This window comes from Ruditapes philippinarum, unplaced genomic scaffold (genome assembly GCF_026571515.1).
Source record: "Ruditapes philippinarum isolate M1 unplaced genomic scaffold, ASM2657151v2 ctg1334_1_1_1_1, whole genome shotgun sequence".
Classification (NCBI taxonomy): Eukaryota; Metazoa; Mollusca; class Bivalvia; order Venerida; family Veneridae; genus Ruditapes; species Ruditapes philippinarum.
The window spans coordinates 89,873-98,267 of NW_026855305.1; the positions used below are offsets into that span (position 1 = coordinate 89,873).

At 33.9% G+C, this 8,395-nt stretch overlaps 1 long non-coding RNA gene across 1 annotated transcript; it reads right to left on the reverse strand.

Moving 5' to 3' along the window:
• Window positions 1-1,235: 1,235 nt before the first annotated feature.
• LOC132742847 (uncharacterized) lies at window positions 1,236-2,243 on the reverse strand. Its single transcript, XR_009627494.1, has 3 exons — window positions 2,122-2,243; window positions 1,611-1,675; window positions 1,236-1,316 (listed from the first exon to the last, which is right to left on the reverse strand). It is a non-coding gene; the product is annotated as an uncharacterized LOC132742847 (long non-coding RNA).
• Between the last annotated feature and the right edge of the window lie 6,152 nt (window positions 2,244-8,395).

The window sequence follows — 8,395 nt, forward strand, 5'->3', positions numbered from 1 at the left end:
ATTTACATAAAAATTGTTTAACATAACCTCTTTAAGTTGAGTTTGCTTATCATTGGTAACTTTATAACATTAGAAAAAGAAACACTATAAGACCTTTGTTTAAACGTTTATATTAAGTCTTGTGAATAGTCATGAATTTATGGTACATGAATATAATCGAGTCTCTTTATTGTCAACATTTCGTGTTTTATTTGAATTCTTTCATCACTTTTATATCGGTGATGCTCATTCCAAACTAAATTGTACAGTAAAAATCTTAATATTATCAATAAAAGATGTGCCCCTTTCATTCTTGAACATTGCGCAAAAGTATTTCTTCTTAAGATAGATTACTTTTTCACAAACTTAAAAGTAAGACTATTATTATTTATCAAGTTAAATGTATTGTTGCAACCAGGCGATGTTAATCTATGGGTAGCGTATAAAAAGAACCAACGAGCAAAACTATGCCTCTTTAGTTCTGCACAATGTCGTAAAGTGTCGTAAAGTAGGAGTGTCTAAAACCAGTAAATGTTAGAGCCACATGTTATACAAGTTAAGTTTTTTCTGATGTTGAGAGTTTGGCTCTACACGGATGATTATAGGGTTATTAAATATAAGGAAAGACTTCATTTTATTGCAAAGGAAACAGGACACATTCATGGTAGAACTGTGTGTCTCTATTCAATGAAAATAGGTACATGTAGATTTATTGTAGTTGTAGCAAAATTATAAAAATAAATACCTCTTGTATACAAAACTGCGCGATGGAATTTCAAGAAAATCGCTTCGCAAAAATTTACAAAGATCTGTCGACTTTTATCGGCATGGGAATATATAATATGCCAAATGATATTTTTATCAAGAATCATTAAATTTAAAAATTTTCTATCTTGCTTAATTTATTAAATAAATAACTGTTAATATTAGGTATCAGATATTTCACTAAAATGCTACAAATATATACTTATTCATCTTATAATATGAATGAATGTTATGTACTCTAAAATTGTATTATTTTATTAACCTTAAGTTACCAGGGATTATTGTCAGAATGAGAATGGAATTTGACAAAGATTTACCCTAGACATTTCAAGTTGTGGAGACCCAGAATGACGGGGAAAAATTAATGAACCCAAGGATTGCGCACAAATAGAATACATATATGTGAGTGTTCAAAAATAAGTATTTTTCATTTCGTATACGTCTCATTTAAGGACTTTGTTAACAGACAATAAATTAGTTTCATCCTGGTCCAAAAACATTATGTTCTGTCCTTAGCTGACAGATAGATAACGAAACGACCCAAGTTGCTTTATGGATTTATTTCGTAAGAACTGGAACAAACAAGAAATACATATTAAGTAAATAAGTCTTGAGTTATTTATCATTCTGATATGTCGAGACAAAGTTATAACTAGTTGACCAGAAAAGATGTACTTAAAATTATTTAATAAAGCTACACAAAAATAATAATGTTTTACCAACTGACTAGAAAGTTAAAGGTATGAATTGAATTTTTCTATCAACAACCAATATAGTCTATAAGTCTATTCAAGTATGTAAGCAAAATATATGATCCAAAAATGTAGTAAGTAACATATTTGTTTTACATATGAAAAATGACCTACGTCATGCACTGTCTAACTTGGCTTGAAATGACTGGACAGTATGCTTCCTGTCTTAACACTCATCTCTGTAAACAAACAATTATAATTGTAACAACCTTAACATATCAAAAGGTTTTAAAGCAATACAGTGAATAATACTGCAAATATCTCAAAAGGTTCTAGTCTCAGACAAAAGGGCATGACACCTCAATTAGCATCATTACAAAATAGCCCAACGTAACACTCAACTGGTATAAAAATTACTTAAATTGTCACAAATCAACAGTTAAAACATAAATCTATTTAACCATCTTTTCTTTCACACACAATGATTTAGTGGCATATTACCCAAATGAAAATAGTGGTGCTTAACCTAACCGTACGGAATGGGAACGGCTAGCACGGCAAAAAAGCGCCTATGATTTTACACACACAACGGACTCTACATGCTTAATTAACGTGATCTTTATATGGAAAAGGAAAGAAAATATACTATAACAATCACATAATACAAAAATAGGCCATAACTTACTCGCTAACTCAAAGAGATGCGGGAAAAAATTAGATTTAATTTGCCGCAAAATAAGGCGGAGAACGTAATTTCTGCAAAGCGTGAAAACCAGTAGCAGCATCGCTAAAGTTTACACCGTTCCGGTACACATTATATTATCTAGGTCGTACACAATTCTGATGGCTCTAAAACAAACTTACCCTCCATTTATTAGTGCTGTTGACAGTTACCAAATGGGTTATCTTCCATTTTCATTTGCTCATTGGCTTGATTATCATTCTCTTCCATTAAAAAGCTGCTTAACGGTTTCTTTCACCTGTATTTGCTTCTGAATCGCTTGGTTGTATTTTTCTAAAGGGTGATGAAATATGTCCAAAATCCTTTTTGCGTCTTGTACCCTCTTTGTCGAATTTGAAAATAATGATATGCAAATAAGACCGCTATTCACACGCTATTCGCTGAATGAGGAAAGTGAACAGTGGCTGTTACTATTTGCTGTTATATCTGGTTCAAAATATTCGTTATTTTTTAGACTTTACAAAACAATGTTTAAATTCTTGTTTACTCATGTTTTGATGCTGTATCCCACATCCGCACACAAACTTGACTGTGATAAATTGTTTAGAACTTGCTTAGCGATGCAGTGTATTTTGCCGTTGACCTGAAAAAGTCACTGTAAGATTTTGAAACATTCACAAAACACATAACACTTGTCTGGTTCTGCGAGATACATTAAATAAATTGCTTTTTACGGTGCGGAGCAGCCAAATATCTTGATAACGCTGAGTGCAAAGTTTTAAAGATTATTTCCCAAAATACACAACTTGACTTGATCATTCCAGTAACGTTTGGGTGACAATACATAAGAAGTTATTAAGGATTATCCTGAAAAGGTTTGTTGACAGACGGAAAACGGACACTCGTTCTAACGTTTAGGTTTTATTTGAATATTGTATTGTTCTAAAAAGCCACAAAAAACCAATAATCCACATTAAACTTTAATGAATAGGATCAAAATAAGAATCGTGTCTATTGTTCACATAGCTACATTAACTCGTAATGTAAGCGCCGACGGATGAACAAACAGACGGACGGACAGACGACGAAGAAGTGATCCATATATAACACAAAATGCATGTAATCATGATCAGTGTCGTTTGCATGCACAGAATTATAGTTCCGTTTAATATTATAATCACCGATGACAAGTACCGAGGGAGTTCTTTTCTAATGTTTAATCACGCCCCTCATCTGCTGTAATGATGATAATTAATGAGCATTTATAACTGGTTTGTTTTCGTCTTGAACTGTAAAAATTCTTTCCTGCATATTCGATTCATCATAAATGCACCTGTGTATAAACAAATAATTCTCGATTGTATAAATGGAAATGTAGGACGCGGTAAAGGAAATGCAAGCGAATTGAATTTCCGAAGTAACTGTGTCTTTGTACCGCCACAAAAGAAAATCAAACCATATAAAAACAAGAGCGATCAGTAATCACATGTGTCGCCTCATGATAGCCAATTTCATATTGGGACAAAGTTTGTTACAGACGGACAGATAGACGGACAGTGCACAACTAGACTTGGTACTGATCATTCCTGTAAAATTGCACCAGTAGTTTATGAGGAGTAGTCCGGACAAGCTTTTGCGTATCTGGCAACACACAGAAAAAAACACCTTTTTATCAAAGGGCCATAACTCGGCAAAAAATCATTCAACCGGAAAACCCATGCAATATGCGCAAGGACTTGAGCTACAGATCAATCCTGTAAAGTTTCATTGAAATTGCTTTAGTGGTATAAGAGAAGTAGTCCGGACAACCTTTGAAAAAAAAATTATTAAAGGGCAATAACTCTGACAAAAATCATTGAACCGGAAAATGCTGATATTTTGCACAACTAGACTTGGTACTGATCATTCCTGTAAAGTGTGGATGAAATTGCACCAGTAGTTTATGAGGAGTAGTCCGGACAAGCTTTTGTGTATCTGGCAACACACAGAAAAAACACCTTTTTATCAAAGGGCCATAACTCTGCCAAAAGTCATTCAACCGGAAAACCCTTGCAATATGCGCAAGGACTTGAGCTACAGATCAATCCTGTAAATTTTCATTGAAATTGCATAAGTGGTATAAGAGAAGTAGTCCGGACAAACTTTAAAATTAAAAATTATTAAAGGGCCATAACTCTGCCAAAAATCATTGAATCGGAACATGCTGACAATATGCACAACTAGACTTGGTACTGATCATTCCTGTAAAGTTTGGATGAAATTGCACCAGTAGTCTATGAGGAGTAGTCCGGACAAGTTTTGTGACGGACAGACAGACGGACAGACAGACGACGGAGAAGTGATCCCTATATGTCGCCACTACTCCGTAGAGGCGACACAAAAATAAATACATCCTGTCCTCCCTCAGAGCAGAAACGTCAATAATATCGTCAACGACCCTTTCACCTAAACGGGATATAGACTAAATAGGAGGAAAGTGTGTGGTTATTATAATCTGCGACAAGACGAATGTATGCAATTGTTAATCAAGGGCCTGAAGATACCAAAATGTTCTACACTGAACTTAAAATAAAGTTATGAATAAAGACTGATTCGGAGAAAGTGTACTCAGTATTAATAACACATAACTGTGTACGCAGTATGATGTTTTAGAGTGTACGCAGTATCAAATGTCTTTTTTCTGTAAATAGTGCGTTTTAATACATTTTTCGTACAAAGGAAAAGAACAAAGATTGGAAATATATTTTTAAAATAAGTTCTATAATAAACTCACCTCCAGTCGTCTGAAACTTTCAGGTTTCGACAATGTCTCAATTTCTGTAACATTTCAACGTCGGGTGTACGCAGTATTCAGAATCCATATTGCATTCAACGGAAAATACTGACGGGAAAGTGAAGAGTTGTGTCAAGGCATTTTGTATAGTAAAATTGGAAGTAAGGACATCTTCTTTCCAAAAGAAATTAAATTTAAATCGCATCTGATTAATTTACATGGTTCCTTTTTGTTAAAAATACCGGTTGATAAAGGGTTCGCGAGATCAGGGTTTTGAGGATGCGTGCGCATCGTATGACCCCCTTGTTTAAGACGTAAGCAATATTCTCCTTGTCTCGGTCAAAACTAATGCGTTTAACAAGATACTGTTTCTTCCATCGCAGAAGTATCAGTCTGTCGCACAAAGAGAAAATGAAAACCTAATGTTTTGATTTAGAACAAATATATTTCTCCTTTATATTCAACGGCAGCAATTAATATTGCAGGGTATTTGCCGTAAATAACATCTACTGGTGTTTTTATATTAAAAGAAATTCATGTTTAGATATGGAATTCTGCTAGTGCTTGGGGATGGGGACGTCTTCGGGAGCTTGTTATTACCTCTGAACAGGCTCAATCAAACTGCGCATTTGGCATTTTACATATGATAAAATTAAACAGTTACTCCAAGCTTATGCCAATGCACGCCACTTAAGTTACAATTACCAAAAAAGCAAACAGCTTCACAAAGTAAACAGTCTACCTCTGTGCAGACTCAGTCAACATAAAAAACTTCTACAAAGAAGCAAACTGCAAACAATCAAATAGCATCGTCTGAGAAAGTTTATCAAAAACAGTCGCCTAAAGAGCGAATTGTCATCACAGATTGGGTGAAAAAAAGCAATGCGGAACCCGATCAACACAGAAAATCGGTTCGACCTACTTCACGACACCGAATTGATGGAGGATGAGGATTTATACCTCTCCCTTCCTCGAACTCCAAATGCCAGAAGTCCAATAAAGTTTCCTACTTTATATAAATATTTTTTAATATGGATTATAGAAGTCATTCTATCCTACAATGGAATTGCCGAGGTCTTAAGTCAAATTATAATGATCTACTTTTACTATTATCAAACTTCTCTCCAAATGTATTATGTCTTCAGACTTTTATCTCCTAAAGATAATATCTCTATAAAAGATTATACACTTTATAATTATATATGCATTAGTAACGCCAGAACATCAGGTGGTACAAGCATTGCTATCGCAAATTGCATTCCTCAAAAAGAATTAAAAACTTAACACAAGATTACAAGCTTAAGCTGTGCAGGTGACCTTACATCGACCACTAACAATTTGTTCTTTATACCTTCCTCCAAATTTAACGGTAACAAGTGATGAAACTTGAAGTAATTGTTCGACAATTACCATCAACTTTCCTTTGTTAGGCGACTTTAATGCTCACAATCCTATGTGGGGCAGTACATCTACAAATAATAAGGGTAACATAACTGAAAAATTTATAGATAACTTTCAGCTTTCTTTATTAAACAATCGGTCACCTACATATTTACATCCAGCTACAGGTACGTTTTCTTGCATCGACGTTCGATTGTCCACTCTGCTATATACTTGGACTTCGATTGGAACGTTTTAGATGACCAGTACGGCAGTGATCATTATCCATTGCTACTAACATCAAATGATCCTATACCAGATGAAGGACGTCAAATTTTCAAATTTAAGAAAGCAGATTGGGAATCATTTACTAGGCTCTGCTCTATTGATCTAACACAAAATGAATTTGATTTCACCTCTGATGATATAGCTGAAACTTTCTTTTCACCATTACATACGATTGCCTGCAAAGTTATTCCATTAAAAAAAATAATAAAAGTAACAAAATCAAAAAACCATGGTTTTACGATGAATGTAAAAAAGCCGTTCGTATACGTAAAGCTTCACTCAAAAAGTTTGAACATAGCCCTACAACAGAAGACCTTGAACATTATAGAATATTTAGAGCCAAAGCTAGAAGATCAGTGCGTCAATCTAAACGCCAATCGTGGCAATCTTATGTTTCAAATATAAATTCAAATACTCCTATTAGGAAAGTATGGGATGCAGTACGAAAAATAAGTGGTAAGTATAGAAAGAGTCCAACTGTTCACTTAATAACTGGTGATGACCAATATGCCAAAACAAAAACGGATATTGCAGAAACTTTGGCTAAAACGTTTAAAAAGAACTCTTCTTCAAGCTATTATTCAAATAAATTTCAACAACATAAAAGTAAAGCTGTGAAAGTGCATATTAATTTTACTTCAACAAACGACGAAGATTATAATTCCCTTTTCTCTATTGATGACTTAATTTATTCAATCAAAACTGCAAAAGATAGTGCTGCAGGCCCGGACGAAATTTACTACCAGTTTCTTAAACATTTACCACCCCAATCCCTAGACTTGCTTCTTAAAATTTTTAACAAAATTTTGGTATCTGGTGAATTTCCCAAGACTTGGAAAAATGCGTTGGTTATTCTTATCCCTAAACCTGGAAAAGATTCAACTGACCCTACAAATTATCGTCCAATTTCACTTACAAGTTGCCTCTGCAAAACATTCGAGAGAATGATAAATAATCGGTTAGTTTGGTATCTAGAAAAAAATGGAATTATCACTAATTTTCAGTCAGATTTTCGTAAACAGCGAAGTACAAACGATCATCTTGTACGACTTGAGACTTTTATTAGAGAAACCTTTGTAAATAAACAACACCTGGTATCAATTTTCTTTGATCTTGAGAAGGCTTACGACACTTCTTGGAAATATGGTATCCTAAAAGATCTAAAGGATGCTGGACTTAATGGCAGACTTCCTCTTTTCATTTCTGGATTTTTAAACGATAGGCACTTTAAAGTAAGACTTGGTTCAACTTTTTCTCAGGACCACCAACAAGAACAAGGTGTTCCTCAAGGAAGCATACTCTCTGTTACACTTTTTGGCCTTAAAATAAACAATATTGCTAGCGCTGTTACACCAGGCATAGATTGTTCTCTATATGTAGACGATTTTCTTATCTGCTATCGATCGAAAAGTATGAGAACAATTGAACGGCAACTTCAACAAAATTTAGATAAAATTCAAAAGTGGGCAATAGAAAATGGTTTTAAATTTTCAAAGTCAAAAACTCAATGTGTTCATTTCTGTAGATTGCGGAAACAACATAATGACCCTGAACTTTACATATCTGGTTCTAAAATTCCAGTAGTTCATGAAGCTAAGTTTTTAGGAATTATATTTGATAAAAACTCTCTTTTATACCACATATTAAACATTTGAAAACTAAATGCCTATAGCTTTAAATTTACTTAAGGTTTTATCAAGTACAAATTGGGGATCAAATTCTTCCACATTACTGAAATCATACAGAAGTCTTATCCGATCAAAATTAGATTATGGTTCTGTAGTATATGGGTCTGCAAGAAAATCATATCTTCAAATGCTAGATACCATACATCAC